The sequence below is a fragment of the Cetorhinus maximus genome, chromosome 6 (genome assembly GCF_964194155.1).
Source record: "Cetorhinus maximus chromosome 6, sCetMax3.hap1.1, whole genome shotgun sequence".
In the NCBI taxonomy this organism is placed as follows: domain Eukaryota; kingdom Metazoa; phylum Chordata; class Chondrichthyes; order Lamniformes; family Cetorhinidae; genus Cetorhinus; species Cetorhinus maximus.
This window is the reverse complement of record NC_135884.1, coordinates 9,995,618-10,011,175: the sequence shown is the minus strand read 5'-3', so window position 1 is coordinate 10,011,175 and position 15,558 is coordinate 9,995,618.

Below are 15,558 nucleotides of genomic sequence, written 5' to 3'. Positions count from 1 at the left end.
CGCACCATTGTCACGTGAAGCAGCCTTTAAGGTGCCTCAGTGGATCTAGAATGCCCTGCCACATAGCCAGGGAAAGACTTCCAGGATTTTTGTGGGGTTGCCCACCTCGAGGTGTCATCATGGAATCCCTGGAGGAGGAATATCCCTCAACACAGCAAGGTAGCAACAAAGAGGAGCGGGAAGAGGCTGTGAAGAAGAACCCACTGCTGGGAGAAGAAGCCATTTGAGAAGGTCTCATTGTAGAGACCGTCTCTTGGATATGTAGCAACTGCATTAATAGTTCATTCACATCCATGCCCTTCACAAATCTGCTTTCAGCTGTAACACATTTCCCATACAACTCACACGGCCACCAATTGTGAACCCTGGTGAAACAAAGAAAACCTTGTCCAGAACGCACTCTACACACACATTAACTTCAGAGCTACCATATTCTTTATTGATAATCTAGTATATGCAAGAACCTAGTGTTTGTATCCATGGTTCCTCCTCTTGACGACAGTGTGTGACTCCTCTTGGTCTTAACGGCAAACTTGTGCTTCTTCTAGGTCCTCGGTCAGTGGCAATGGGATGTTAAGCAGTTGGTTGCCGCGTGTTTATATGAGGCACATTCAGGTGGGTTTTTCCTACCAGTAGCTGAGTCCTGAGATGGATTTGCAGCAGACTACAACATTAAAAATCTACACACATCTCCAACCTTATGTAACATAGGAAGGGAACACAGCAACAGAAGGAGGCCATTCAGCCCCGCGAGTCTGTTCCGCCATTCAGTTAGATCGTGGCTGACCTGTATCTTAACTTCAAGTACCTGCCTTTATTATGTGGCCCTTAAAAAAGAAACAAAAGACTTGCATTTATATAGCACTTATCACAACCATCAGCCCTCTCAAAGTGCTTAGCCACCAATGAAGTATTTTTTGAAGTGTAGTCACTGTTGTAATGGAGGAAATGCTCGTGCTCAGCAAACTGCCACAAACAGCAATGCGAATAAAGACCAAATAATCTGTTTCTTGTGCTGTTGATTGAGGGATAAATATTGGGCCAGGGCACCGGGGATAGCTCCCCTGCTCCTCTTTGAAATAGTGCAACTTTTACATCCTACCGAGTAGGCCTCGGTTTAACACCTCACCCAAAAGTCAGCGTCTCCAACAGTGCAACACTGCTAGTCAGCCTAGAATTTTGTGCTCAAGCCCTTGGCTGGGATTTCCCGACCTCTCTGTGGCCCAGAGCTGCCAAGGGCCAGCTAAATGTCCATTGACTTTCATCAGGACCGGACAATCCTGGTGGTGAGCAGGGCCGGAAAATCCCACCCCTAAGAGCGGGACTTGAACCTGGAGCCTTGTGAGACAGAACCAAGTGCGCCGACTGAGCCATGGGCAACACTCAAACGCCTTTGGCCCAACAAAAATCTGTTCCAAAGAAGAGTCATGTTGGACCTGAAATGCTCTGCTTCTCTCTCCACAGATGCTGCCAGACCTGCTGAGTTTTTCCAATACTTTCCGTCTTTACTAAAAATCTGTCAATCTCAGTTTTGATATTTTTAATTGACCCCCTTAGCTTCAGCGATATGTTCAGGGACGAGAGTTCCAGATTTCCACGACATTTTGTGTGGAGAAGTGATTCCTGACATCACTCTTAACCAGCCTAGCTTTAATCTTAAGGTCATGTTCCCTGAACTCCTCCCACCCGAGGAAATAGTTTCTCTCTATCTACCCTATCAAATCCTTTGATCATTTTTAAACGCCTCACTCGGATGACCCCCTTAACCTTTGTCTCATTTTTCATCCCGTCCCCGTGAGGATGATTTTCTGTCAAATGCAAGATGTTTTGCATGTCTTTTTCACCCTGTGTGTCAGAATTAATTCTGTTCACGACTGGCTGTAGAGGCTCATGACATGCTCAACGGCATTCTGCCCACTGCACGAACTGGTTTCACCCAAAATACACGGTGAGGGTTGGGGCCAAGCAGGAGGTTTATTAAGGGCTCGTGTCCTTAATTAAGTGAATGAAAAGTCCCACAATTTCCCTCAGGTGGAACACACTGTACTGCAGGCACTGAATGTCCCAGTTAAAACAGCTGCTTAAACAAGGCCCTCCTTCCCAGACGTTTACATGGCTTCGCAAACTGGGCTGTTTGGAAATGTCATGTCCGGTCCTGCTACTAAGCATCTCTGCCTCATCGAATCGTGGCAGGGAGAAAGGCCATTCATCCCATCGTGCCTCCTTGAAAGAGCCATCCGATTAGTCCCGCTCATCCCCACCACCTCCCTAGCCCTGCAACTGTTTCCCCTTCAAGCCTCTCACCGATTCCCTTTTGGAAGTTATTACTGAAGCGCAGTGCGTTCCAGGTCACAATAACTGGCTGCATAAAAAGCGTCTCTCCTCATCTCCCCCCACCCTTCGGCGGGCAGGTTGTCAGCTTTTCAGCTTTGCTGCTTACGCACACAGGGATTTTAATCTGTACAATCAGCTTCTTAAAGCCGCACTCCATCTGTTACACTTTTTACGTGCTGAGCATTGTTTTGCTTTTGCACGCCTGTGGAGCAAAGAGTCAAGGGCTAGGATCGGAGGAACTATACGTAGGGCGGTTTCATTATGATCTTACGCACTTACTTCCGATCTGTTCTTGATCATCGATGGTCTGTGCGGACCAAACATTTGCACCTGAAACTGGACCTGCTGCCAGAGATACTTCCCCAAAGAAATTGTCACAGAGCTGGCTGCGGCCATGTGATCACTACCGACAAACCATTATGGAGACAAGGCTGCACCTCCTTTAGCCAGCACATCCACGATTCCTCTGATGCCCTACATCATATCAACAATTTCCAATTCCCTGGCCCCAACCACCTCCTCTTCACCATGGATGTCCAATCCCTCTACGCCTCCATCCCCCATCAGGATGGTCTGAGGGCTCTCCGCTTCTTCCTGGAACAGAGGCCTGAACAATCCCCATCCACCACCACTCTCCTCCATCTGGCTGAACTTGTTCTCTCACTGAACAATTTCTCCTTAAACTGGTCTCACTTCCTCCAGATAAAAGGTGTGGCTATGGGTACCTGCATGGGTCCCAGTTATGCCTGTCTCTTTATGGGGTGTGTGGAACATTCCTTGTTCCAGTCCCACTCCGGCCCCCTCCCACAACTCTTTCTCCGGTACATCGATGATTGCTTTGGTGCTGCTTCATGCTCTCGTCTGGACCTGGAAAAGTTTATTAATTTTGCTTCCAATCTCCATCCCTCCATCACTTTAACATGGTCCATCACTGACACTTTCCTTCCCTTCCTTGACCTCTCTGTCTCAATTTCTGATGATAGACTGTCCACCAATATTCATTACAAGCCTACCGACTCCCACAGCTACCTTGACTACAGCTCCTCACACCCCGCTTCCTGTAAGGACTCCATCCCATTCTCTCAGTTCCTTCGCCTCCGTCGCATCTGTTCCGATGATGCCACTTTCCAAAACAGTTCCTCTGACATGTCTTCCTTCTTCCTTAACCAGGGTTTTCCACCCACGGTGGTTGACAGGGCCCTCAACCGTGTCCAACTCATCTCCTGTGCCTCTGCCCTCACACCTTCCTCTCCCTCCCGGAACTATGATAGGGTCCCCCTTGTCCTCATTTATCACCCCACCAGCCTCCGCATTCAAAGGATCATCCTCCGCCATTTCCGCCAACTCCAGCATGATGCCACCACCAAACACATCTTCCCTTCGCCCCCAACCCCGTCGGCATTCCGTAGGGACCGTTCCCTCCGGGACACCCTGGTCCACTCCTCCATCACCCCCTACATCTCAACCCCCTCCCACGGTACCTTCCCATGTAATTGCAGAAGGTGCAACACCTGCCCCTTTACTTCCCCCCCTCCTCGCTGTCCAAGGGCCTAAACACTCCTTTCAAGTGAAGCAGCATTTCACTTGCACTTCCCTCAATTTAGTCTACTGCATTCGCTGCTCCCAATGCGGTCTCCTCTACATTGGAGAGACCAAACGCAGACTGGGTGACTGCTTTGCGGAACACCTTCGATCTGTCCACAAGCATGACCCAGACCTCCCTGTCGCTTGCCATTTCAACACTCCACCCTGCTCTCATGCCCACATGTCCGTCCTTGGCCTGCTGCAATGTTCCAGTGAAGCTCAACGCAAACTGGAGGAACAGCACCTCATCTTCCGACTAGGCACTTTACAGCCTTTCGGACTGAATATTGAGTCCAACAACTTCAGATCATGAACTCTCTCCCCCATCCCCACCCCCTTTTGGATCCCTTTTTTTCAAATATTTATTTTTAAATTTTTATATATACATACTTTTTCCCACCTATTTCTATTATTATTATTTTGTAAATTTATTTCCATTCATTGTTTTATCCCCACCTTTTAGCCTATTTTGATCTTTTCTCCCACACCGTCCCCTCCCCCCACCCCACCCCAGCCCCACTAGGTCCATCTGTCACTTGCTCATCCTGCTTTCTACTCTTAATCTCACCATTAGCACCTCCTTTAGCCAGTATCGCCACCATCGACACCCCTTCGACCTTTTGCTAATGACACCTTTTGCAATCTCTCCTTTGCCTCCACCTATCGTTGGCCTTCTACCCAGCTTCACCTGCCCAACCCCCCCTTAAACAGTATATATTTCACCACATTTCTACTTCTCTTTAGTTCTGAAGAAGAGTCACCTGGACTCGAAATGTTAACCCTGTCTTTCTCTCCGCAGATGCTGTCAGACCTGCTGAGTTTTTCCGGCATTTTTTGTTTTTGTTTCTGTCAGGTAACCTTGAACCAAGCCAAGGTGTCCATTCAACAACAACAACATTAATTTGTGTCTCTTGACATAGCGGAGTAAAATGCCCCAAGGTGCTTCATGGGAGTGATGTCAAACTAGATTTCATACCAAGCCACATAAGCAGAGGGGACTCCTGAGCTTTGGACCCAGGGAGCTGAAAGCACAGCAGCCAATGGTGGAGCAATTAAAATCGGGGATGCACAAGAAGGCAGAATCGGAGGAGGGTAGATTTGTTGCAGGAATGGAAGAGGTTGCAGAGATAGGCAGCAGCCACATCTGATCCCCGTCTGACCTCCCAGTCTGCAAGGCAGAGATGTTTTGTTGCCAAGGGCTACTCAACCCCTCCATTTTCCAGTGGAAAATGTATGATGTGGGCAAGGCAGGAGCAGATTGCAACCATTTCCAAAATGCACCCTGACCAAAGAGCCACTTAGCTAGGGCGTAATAACAGGTCGCAGTTGATAACATATTCCTTAAAATTCTTTTTCCTACAACTAGAGGCACTTGCAGGGGACTCTGACGTAGACCTTTTGGCAATAGTGTATCGACAGCCCATCTTACATCTCTCCCGATCGACTTCAATGGAAATAAATCAGAAGCTCTGACCCATTGTTGATGAAATAATGCCGATATATGTCCAAATCAGGATGGTGTGTGACTTGTAATGGGACTTGGAGGTGATGGTGTAGTGTAAGTGGATTATCAGTCCTCACATTTGCTGGGCATAGCCAGCCCAAAAGCTAAGTAATCTCTTCAATCTACCAACAAGGCTGCTTTAACAGCTGCCATCTTTCACCATGCAGCTCAGGTGGGGATCCAAGACCAAGACATTGTGAAATGCACGGATGAGAAGGAAGCAAAGAGCCTCTCTCACAGCGGTTGGTGGCATGAATCATTGCCGACCCCACTTTCTGTTGCCAAATAACCCAGGATAGCTAAATAGCATGTAACAAGGTTTTAATAGTTTCCTCTTCCCCTTCTACAACATATTCCCCTTCTTCTAAAATGGATTCTAAAATGGAGCAAACCTCAGAGCCTGTTTCGCCATTCAACCATAGAATCATTGGAATTTACAGCACAGAAGGCCTTTCGGCCCATCATGTCTGTGCCAGCTGACAAATAGCCATCCAGCCTGATTCCACTTTCTAGCACTCAGTCTATAGTTCTGTATTTTGGCACTTCAGGTGCATATCCAAGTACTTTATAAATGTTCTGAGGGTTTCTGCCTCTACTGCCCTTTCAGGCAGTATGTTCCAGATCCCCAACATCCTCTGGGTGAAAAAACATTCCCTCGAATCCCCTTTAAATGTTTTACCTCTTATTATGTCTCTAGTTACATGGACCCCTCAACCAAGGGGATTAAGGGCTTCCTGTCCACTCTACCTTGCCGACTCATAATTTATACACTTAATTAGGTTTCTCTTCAGTCTCTTTTGTTCCAAAGAAAACAACCCTGATCTATCTAATCTTCCCTCATATCTAAAATTCTTTAATCCAAGTAACATCCTAGTAAATCTCCTCTGTACCCTCTCCAGTGTAATCACACCTTTCTTATGGTACAGTGACCGGAACTGCACGCAGTGCTGCATCTACATTCCCTTACCTTGTTAGCTTTCCCCAAACACATTACCTCACATTTTTCTGGATTGAACTCCATTTGCCATTGTTCCACTCACCTGACTATTGTTATCTCCCTGCCGTGTACAGATTTCTTGTTCATTGTTAACCAGATGGCCAATTTTTGTATTGTCTTTTGTATCAAAATTCTTAATCATACCCCCTACATTCGAGTCCAAATCATTGATATGTAACCACAAAAAACAATGGACTTAGTATTGAGCCCTGTGGAACCCCACCGAAAACTGCCTTCCAGTCAAAAAATTACCCACTGACCATCGACCTCTGCTTCCTGCCTCTGAGCCAATTTTGGACCCAACTTGCTACTTTGCCTTGGATCACATGGGCTTTTACTTTCATGACCAGTCTGCCATGCGGGACCTTTTCAAGTGCATAAGTAAGTACTTTATCAATGTGGTGAGGGTTTCCGCTTCTGCCACCTTTTCAGGCAGTGAGTTCCAGACCCCCGCCACTCTCTGAGTGAAAACGTTCATATAGACGGCATCAAATGCCCCACCCCCATTGACTGTCCTTGTTACCTCCTCCAAAAATTCAAATATGTTTGCCAGACATGGTCTTCCCTTAACAAACCTGCGCTGACTGCCTTTGATTAATCCGTGTCTTTCTTAATGAAGATTTATCCTGTCCAGTAGAGTTTTTTCCCACCACCGAGGTTCAGCTGACTGGTCTGTGATTACTGTGTCTATTCCTTCCCTCCCCTTTTAAAATAATGGTATAACGCTAGCTGTCAATGAGATCTAGGCATTCAATATTTCAACCACAGACCTTCTGGTCCACAACAATCGCTCATGTGAGAGAGATATTTAAGGTTGCTTGAGAGAGACGATGATCTGATAATGAGTTCTGTGAATGAGAGATGTATTCTGGGTTTCGTGGAAGAGAGAGAGCAAGGTGTGAGTGGGAGAGAGCTTGAATGGGTGTGGGTTGCCTGTGGGCGTCTGGAAGGGAAGCGCAATGTGTTTGTTTGATACCTATGTGTGTGGGAGAGAAAATTGTCTGAGGAGAGTTTAAACGTGGGTGGGAGAGAAAGTGCACTGAGTTCACAAAGGATGTGTGGGAGTGAGAATGTGAGCGTTTGCAAGGTGTTGAAGACAGGGGCATCTTGCGCAGCAAGACGTCCTGGAGAAAGAGTGTGTAAGGTGTTTGGGACAGTCTGTGGGACATATGGGAGAGTGAGAGGGTGCCTGTTCATTAAATGCTTGATGGAAACTTCATACACTTTCCTGGGTTAGGACATCTCGGCTACTTTGGGTTACATAAAGGGGGCTGGTGGGGGCATGTTAAAGAATACATTGGTCCTGAAAGTCCTCGGACTTTCCGTTGCTGCATCCATGTAACTCCACAGTCCTAATGATGTGCATCAATGGGGTTTAAGCGGCAGCTTCAGTGAGGTTAGGGTGGAACAGTGGCAGAAGGTCTGAAATTCAGGATCCAAGATCTATTAAGTCCCAGTAGGTTAGAGGGCACATTAAGCTAGAGGGTATATTAGGCTATATTAAGTTACGTTAGCATATATTAGGAAACGCTAAAGTATGTTAGAGTACATTAAGTTATATTGAGACACATTAGGTACATAATAAATACATCAAATAATAAATATCAAATACATTAATTATTTCTGACATGTGAAGGTTCCGTTGATTCGGTAAATTTAGGTAGCACTATGTACTGAAAAATTCCTTTGGAAAGGATGTATGGCATCAGGATGAGAGAGAGGGCTAGAATCAATGAGTCCAATGGGCCGAAGAGAAGGGGGCCCACATCTTAAATTAATGTGAAGTCTTTGAGAGAAAGGAATGTGTGTCAGGTGTAGCAAAGATTCAGAAGGTAAATGAGCAAATACAATATACATGTGAGAACATTGGAAGGTAAGAATTATGAGATGAGAAAAGACCCAGGTGCATCTAGCACCAGCTCCTCGGGTTAGTATCCTCGGCCCAACCATCTTCAGTTGCTTCATCAGAGACCTTCCTTCCATAAGGTCAGAAGTGGGGATGTTCGCTGATGATTATACAATGTTCAGCACCATTTGAACTTCTCAGATACTGAAGCAGTCCATGTCCAAATGCAGCAAGACCTGGACAATATCCAGGCTTGGGCTGAAAAGTGGCAAGTAAATTTGTGCCACACAAGTGCCAGGCAATGACCATCTCCAACGAGAGAGAATCCAGCTACCACCCCTTGACATTTAATGGCATTAGCATCGCTGAATCCCCCACTATCAACATCCTGGGCGTTACCATTGACCAGAAACTGAACTGGACTAGCCATATAAATACTGTGGCAAGAAGAGCAGGTCAGAGGCTAGGAATCCTGTGACGGGTAACTCACCTCCTGACTCCCCAAAGCCTATCCAGCATCTACAAGGCACAGGTCAGGAATGTGATGGAACACTCTACACTTGCCTGGGTGAGTGCAGCTCCCACAACACTCAAGAAGCTTGATATCCAGGACAAAGCAGCCTGCTTGATTGGCACCACATCCACAAACATTCACTCCCTCCACCACAAATGCACAGTGGCAGCAGTGTGTACCATCTACAAGACGCACTGCAGGAACTCACAATGTCTCCTTAGACAGCACCTTCCAAACCCACAACCACTACCAACTAGAAGGGCAAGGGCAGCGGGTGCATGGGAACACCACCACCTGCAAGTTCCCCTCCAAGCCACTCATCATCCTGACTTGGAAATATATCGCTGTTCCTTCACTGTCGCTGGGTCAAAATCCTGGAACTCCCTCCCTAACAGCACTGTGGGTGTACCTACACCACATGGACAGCAGCGGTTCAAGAAGGCAGCTCACCATCACCTTCGAAAGGGCAATTAGGGCTGGGCAATAAATGCTGGCCTAGCCAGTGATGCCCACATTCAGTTAAAGAATAAGAAAAACCTTCTACCATCCAAGTATTGAACGGTACAATGATAATGGAGTTGTTGACTAATCACAGCTATAAATCTCTATTTATGTCTACAACAGGCAGCAACATGGTAACCCCCATTGTCAAGAACTTTGGAAAATGATAGGTCCAGAGTCACTTGCTCCTCTCACGTGTGCTATACTTATAACATTAATGTCACACCAAGATTTGATGAAACAGTCATCTCCAAAAGAAACGAAAGCTGATGAAGAAAATAAGAAGTGTTTTGATCTGATGACGTGCCACTACTGACCTGAAATGTTAACTCAGTTTCTCGCTCCACAAATGCTGCCTGACCTGCCGAGTATTTCCAGCCTTTTCCATTTTTATTTCAGATTCCCACCATCTGCAGTATTTTGCTTTTAGGCTGGTGAAGAAAAACCTCATTAAAACCAATATTTTAAATGGTATAAATAGGGTTAAATTTGGAGCATTGCTTCAATGTTTGCTAGAATAGTGGAACAAGAGACATAGGGTAGAATTTTCTGGCTGGCGGGCAGGCGGAGTGGGCGCGGACGGGCGTGGACCCGATCTCCACCCGCTATCATGTCCACGCCACCATTTTATGCGGGCGGGCCAATTAAGGCCTGCCCAGCGTGAATCCCGTGGCCAGCGGGATGGGCAGGCGGTGGTGGGTCTGCAATGACCTCCGGGCCCAATGACCACCCGGTGGCCTGTTTTAAAAAGCTTCTGCAGCCTTGTAAAGGCTGTGAAACACGGCCAGGGGAAGGGCTCCCCAGAGCGCTGCTGGTGAGCAGGTCAGGCAGGAGGGTAGGGCAGGGAGGCACTGTGCCCCTCGTTTCTCAGACGATGGCCTTGCTGCCCTCCTCGAGGAGGTGTCAGCTCGGCGGGAGGTCCTCGTACCCCAGAGACGGGAGGAGGAGGCCCCCCCCACATGACCAAACGTGTCTGGGAGGAGGTGGCGGAGGTGGTGAGCTCCCGCAATGTGGTGCCACACACCTGGATCCAGTGCCGCTTCAACGACTTGTTGCGCTCTGGAAGGGTGAGTGCCATGTTGGCATTGGTCACTTAACCGAGCAGGTAGGTTTTTCCCCCTGGTGTCCCCCCCCCCACCCCCGCTTCAACTCTGAGTGTAGATACTACATTGAATCATTGACATTCAATGTGCCCTTCGCTGGGTGGGCCAGCAGATATTGCCCATGCCGAGGTCACCTTGAGAGGGTGGTGATGAGATGGGTTCTGCCCCCGCAGCATGTGGTACATTGAGACCCACTTGACAGTTTTGGGGGCAACCTGGAGGAGCTGCACCTGGGCGCAGAGCTGGAACTCCAGGACATGTCAAACTCAGAGTGCTGACATTGCTGGGAGGGGAGCCTCCAGGTGGTGTTGGCACCGATCATTCTGCTGCCCTCTGCGCTCCATGTGCTTGCACCTCTTTGCGATGGAAGGTTAGACCGTGTGGTGCCAAATGTGATGCAGGCAGCATTTGGCCAAGGGTGGGGGCAGGCCTGGCATCTTTGTGTGAGTGTTTAGCAGCTGCGGGGTGAGGAAGCACTGGAGCCCTGCAATGTCCCACTCTGGTTGGGGTGGACCGTCCACGAGGAGATTCCAGGTACAATTTGCACTAATCAATGCTCTTCTTTCCTTTTCAGGAGGCGAATGCACATGATGCCACCGAGCGGGTGAGCTGGCGGAGGGCGGGCACAGTTAGCGATTCTCAGCCGCTTCCAGCAGGAGGCCCTGGATCTGGAGAGGTGCCATGCGCCCAGGTCCACCGGTGTCGGTGAGGCTGGGGTGCCACGGGCAGGTATGGTTGCCCAGCACTGAGGTCACCATTGTTCTCCCAACAGCCATGGCAGTGCTGAATGTTCAATGATTGAAGTTTGCAACATGGCTTGACCATTGCTTATGGAAGGATGAGCACATAATGATCCGGGAGACAGGGATGCACATTGACATTGTCTCCACGTTAACTAATCAAATGTCCTTGTTCTTCCTTTCAGCATCAGCGGAGCAGGGCCGGGAGGAGGAGGCACAGGGACCCCCTCTCACACCTGAGGGCCCTGAAATCTCAGACTCACCAGCGTCACACCATCTCTGCCAGGCAGGCACCAGTGCAGATACTAGCACCTCAGTGGGAATTAGAACAACGGCTAGTGTCCCGGGACACAGCGGTGAGGGCACTTCACAGTCGCTGGAGGAGCTGGCAGAGACAGAGAGTGCCCATGGTGCCAACTGTCAGAGGGCTGCAGGGGACCAGGCACATGCTCAGTCGGTGGCTGATGATGTGTCTCTGGAGTCGTCCATGAGGCAGCAAACGCTGGAAGTCCAGCAGGGCATGTGGGAGGATGTGGCGGAGATACATGAGGCTATGCTTGGCTTGGTCTCCATGGTGAAGGAGTTCACGTGGACCATCGCCGATGCAATGAGCCTCATGGCCGAGCGCCATGCTTCCTCCGTGGAGAGAGCGGTGACTCTCGTGGAGAGGAGACCAATCAGGGCTTCCTAGGGATGCGCTCTGACCAGCAAACCCTCACATCGGCATTGACCTCAGCTGGTCAGTGCCAGTGTGGGAGATGGTCCGGGCACCAAGTTTCCCAGCTCAGTGCCCATCCATCCACGGTGAGCAGGGAGGTCCAAAGCAACCTCGCGTCAGCGCAGCAGCTGCCTGTCGTCTCTGCGGTCTCCTTTCAGGGCACTCCAGGTGAGGGCAGCAACTCCTCCGCCCCTCTGCCAGTGATCATTGCATCCGATGAGGCTGTGACAACTGAGGAGATGCCAGCTGTGGAACTGGCAGCTCCCTCCCAGGCAGGGCCAGCAGAGGCTTCACGGGCCAGAGGACACCTGCCAAGGTCATCGAGGCCGACAGCACAGCAGAGTCAGCAGGCTGGCTCCAATGCCACTCGTAGCGAGAGGGCAGCGCCAAGATGTAGCACCCGAAAATGTAAACATAAGGCACCTTAGGCACACCACGGGTTTCTCACTGGTGCTTTTGTGTTGGCCCGCAATGAGGTCTTTATGAGTTGTTGTGATGTTCAACACCTTTGTCATTTTGTTTTCTTAAGTTCCTTTAGTTGTAATATTAAATTTAGACATGTGACCATGGCTGAGGGTGACTCTTTTCTTCTGCAGGTGGATGGTTACCAAGAATGTTATGAGTGATTTGTGGGACATTCAGCTTTATTGACAAGACCCTTAGTTAACGTTCCTATCCAGGCAGATTTTGCACTCAGGTTTCGAAAATAGAACCTGCAGCCCAGGCTTGTCCTGGAGGCCCATCTTTTTAGCTGAAGGTTGGTTTGATTAAAGCCTCCTGGGCATCCCTGTCTCCCTGGACCATGCCCGGGTTAGTGTCTACCTCTTTAGCGTTTCCGTGTGCGTGCTCATCCTCGGACTCACTGCTGGACACTCACCGTGTGCAGCCGCAGACACTCCGTCTATATCTTCTTTGTCCTCAGCGTCCCCCCTTTGCAGCACAAGATTTTGGAGAGTGCAGCATTCAACCACTATCAGCCACACATGATCTGGGGGGTGCTGGAGTGCGCCCCCTGGAATGGTCCAGGCATAGGAAGCGAATTTTGAGAAGACCGATGGCTCTCTCCACCACAGCCCTTGTGGAGCCGTGGCTCCTATTGTACCGCTGCTCAGCTTCTGTTCTTGGATGGCGGAGAGGCATCATGAACTGCCTTCTGAGGGGATAGACCTTGTCACACAGCAGCCAACCATCCAGCCGGGCTGGAACACTGAACAGCCCCGGCACCAGGGAGTGTCTGAGGATGTAGGCGTCGTGGGAGCTGCCTGGGTACCTTGCACAGACTTGTAGAATCAGCATCCTGTGATCACACACTATCTGCACGTTCTTGGAGTGGAAGCCCTTCCTGTTGATGAAGGCACCGGGTTCACCTGCTGGCGCCTTGATGGCCACATGTGTGCAGCCTATAGCACCCTGGACACGGGGGAAGCCAGCAATAGCCACGAAGCCTCTGGCTCGCTGTATCGGACTTGCCTGGTCCCAGCGGAAGTGGATGAAGGTCAAAGCCCGTCTGAACAGAGCGTCTGTAACTTGCTTGACACAAGTGTGGACAGCTGATTGGGAGACACCGCAAAGATCACCCACTGAGCCCTGGAAGGAGCCGGAGGCATAGAAGTTGAGGGCAGCTGTGACCTTCAGAGCCGCTGGCATGGGGTGTCCAACCACACAGTTCGTTGAGATCTCAGGGCCAATCATCAGGCAGATATAGTTGACTGTCTCCCTTGAGAGACGAAGCCTCCTTAGGCACTGCACTTCAGACATATTGAGGTAGCTGCTTCTCCGCCTGTATACCCTGTCAGCAGGGTAGTGGCGTCTTCTGCAGCCCCTTCCGCCTTGGACTACCTCTTGGCCCTGCGCCCCTTGTGCCTGCGCCTGTCCTCCCAAAGTTGGCTCCCCTGGAGGCTGAATGTGCACTCCTGGCCTTCTCCCCATTCTGGCCCTCTCTTCCTCCTCAGCGGTGGTGCCTCCAGTGGAGAGTTCAATTCCCATTCCCAGGCTAAGGAAAGACTTCCTGAAACCTGTAGGCCCAAAAAAGATTCCTCACTGCAGAGTGCTGACCTGAAGGTTGTGAGTCCAGACCAAGCAGCTGGTATGCATTTTGAAGTATTGTAGATCACACAGGCAAGTATCAGTAACTTTGAAACATCAATATTTGACAGAGCACACTCACGACCCCACTGAGCCCTCTTATCTTGCCTGTAGATGAGGTTTATACAAACGTGTCCTACCCCCCTGCCCATTGCGCCCTTGCGACGACACGAAGATCGCACGGGCCCTGAAAAATCGCCATCAATTGGCACCTCAAGGGCCTTAAGTGGCCCGTTAATTAATGGCGGGCGCGCATTGGAGATCATCGCGTGCCCACCCAACGAAATATCTCGATGGCGCGTGGTGACGCCAAGACGCTCACCTGAAGTCACCACGCATCATTTTACGCATTGGCGTACGGGTCCCACCCTAGCACGCCAATGGGAAAATTCTGCCCATGGTAAAACTTAAAAAGAAACCTCAACATAGAGCAGGGGAATCTTCACACTCAGAGTGATCAACACTCAGAGCAGTGGGATAAAAAGAGACTCTGTAACTCATGAAAGAGATGATGTGTTGGGAAAATGTAGGCTTTCTTCCACAGCATTTTCCAAATCCAGAACATCCATTACCTAGGACAAGAGCAGCAGATACATGGGGACACCACCACGTCCAAGATCCCCTCCAAGTTACGCACCATGCTTGCTTAGACATGTATTGCCTTTAGTAATTGGAAGTACTCTCACCACATGGTTAGAAAAGGTATTCTAGAGGAAGATCCACTATCACCTTCTGAAGGGGAGCTTAGGAACTTAGGCTGAACTTGTATAGGGCACTAGTTAGACCTCAGCTGGAACGTTGTGTACAGTTCTGGGCACCACACTTTAGGAAAGATGTGAACGCATTGGACAGAGTGTAGAAGAGGTTTACAAAAATGATCCCAGGGATGAGAAACTTCAGTTATGAAGATAGATTGGAGAAGTTGGGACTGTTCTCCTTGGAGATGAGAAGGTTAAGAGGAGATTTGATAGAGGTGTCGAAAATCATGAGGCGGCTGGATAAAAGTGGATAGGGAGAAGCTGTTCCCGCTCGTAAAAGGATCGAGGAAAAGAGGGCACAGATTTAAAGTGATTTGCAACGGAAGTGAGTGTGACATGAGAGAAAACTTTCTCAAACTGCAAGTGGTTTGGGTCCGGAAAGCACTGCCTGGAAGTGTGGTGGAGGCAAGTTCAATCGAGCTATTCAAGAGGGCATTGGATGATTATTTGAATAGAAACAATGTGCAGAGTTACAGGGAAAAGGCATGAGAATGACACTGAGACATAATGTTTATTCGGAGAGCCAGTGCAGGCGCGATGGGCCAAATGGTCTACTTCTGCACGGTAACAATTCTGTGATAAATGCCAGCCTTGCCAGGGGTCACCACGTTCCAAGAACAGAGGCATTGAAAAAACTGGATGGATGATCTTAAATGTATTGCATGTCAGTTTTGACTGGCTAAGCAAGGTTGCGGAGATATTGATAGGTCCGAATAATAACTGTTTATTGGATGAACGTAACTATTTACAGATATGCAAAACTAGGTATTACGCAGCCTAATCCATGAGCTTTCTCCTTCTAGAATCTTAGCCACGTGAATCTGTCCTACATCACCATGTGGGCAGTACTGTTTCTCCAGTTCCACACAGGGGG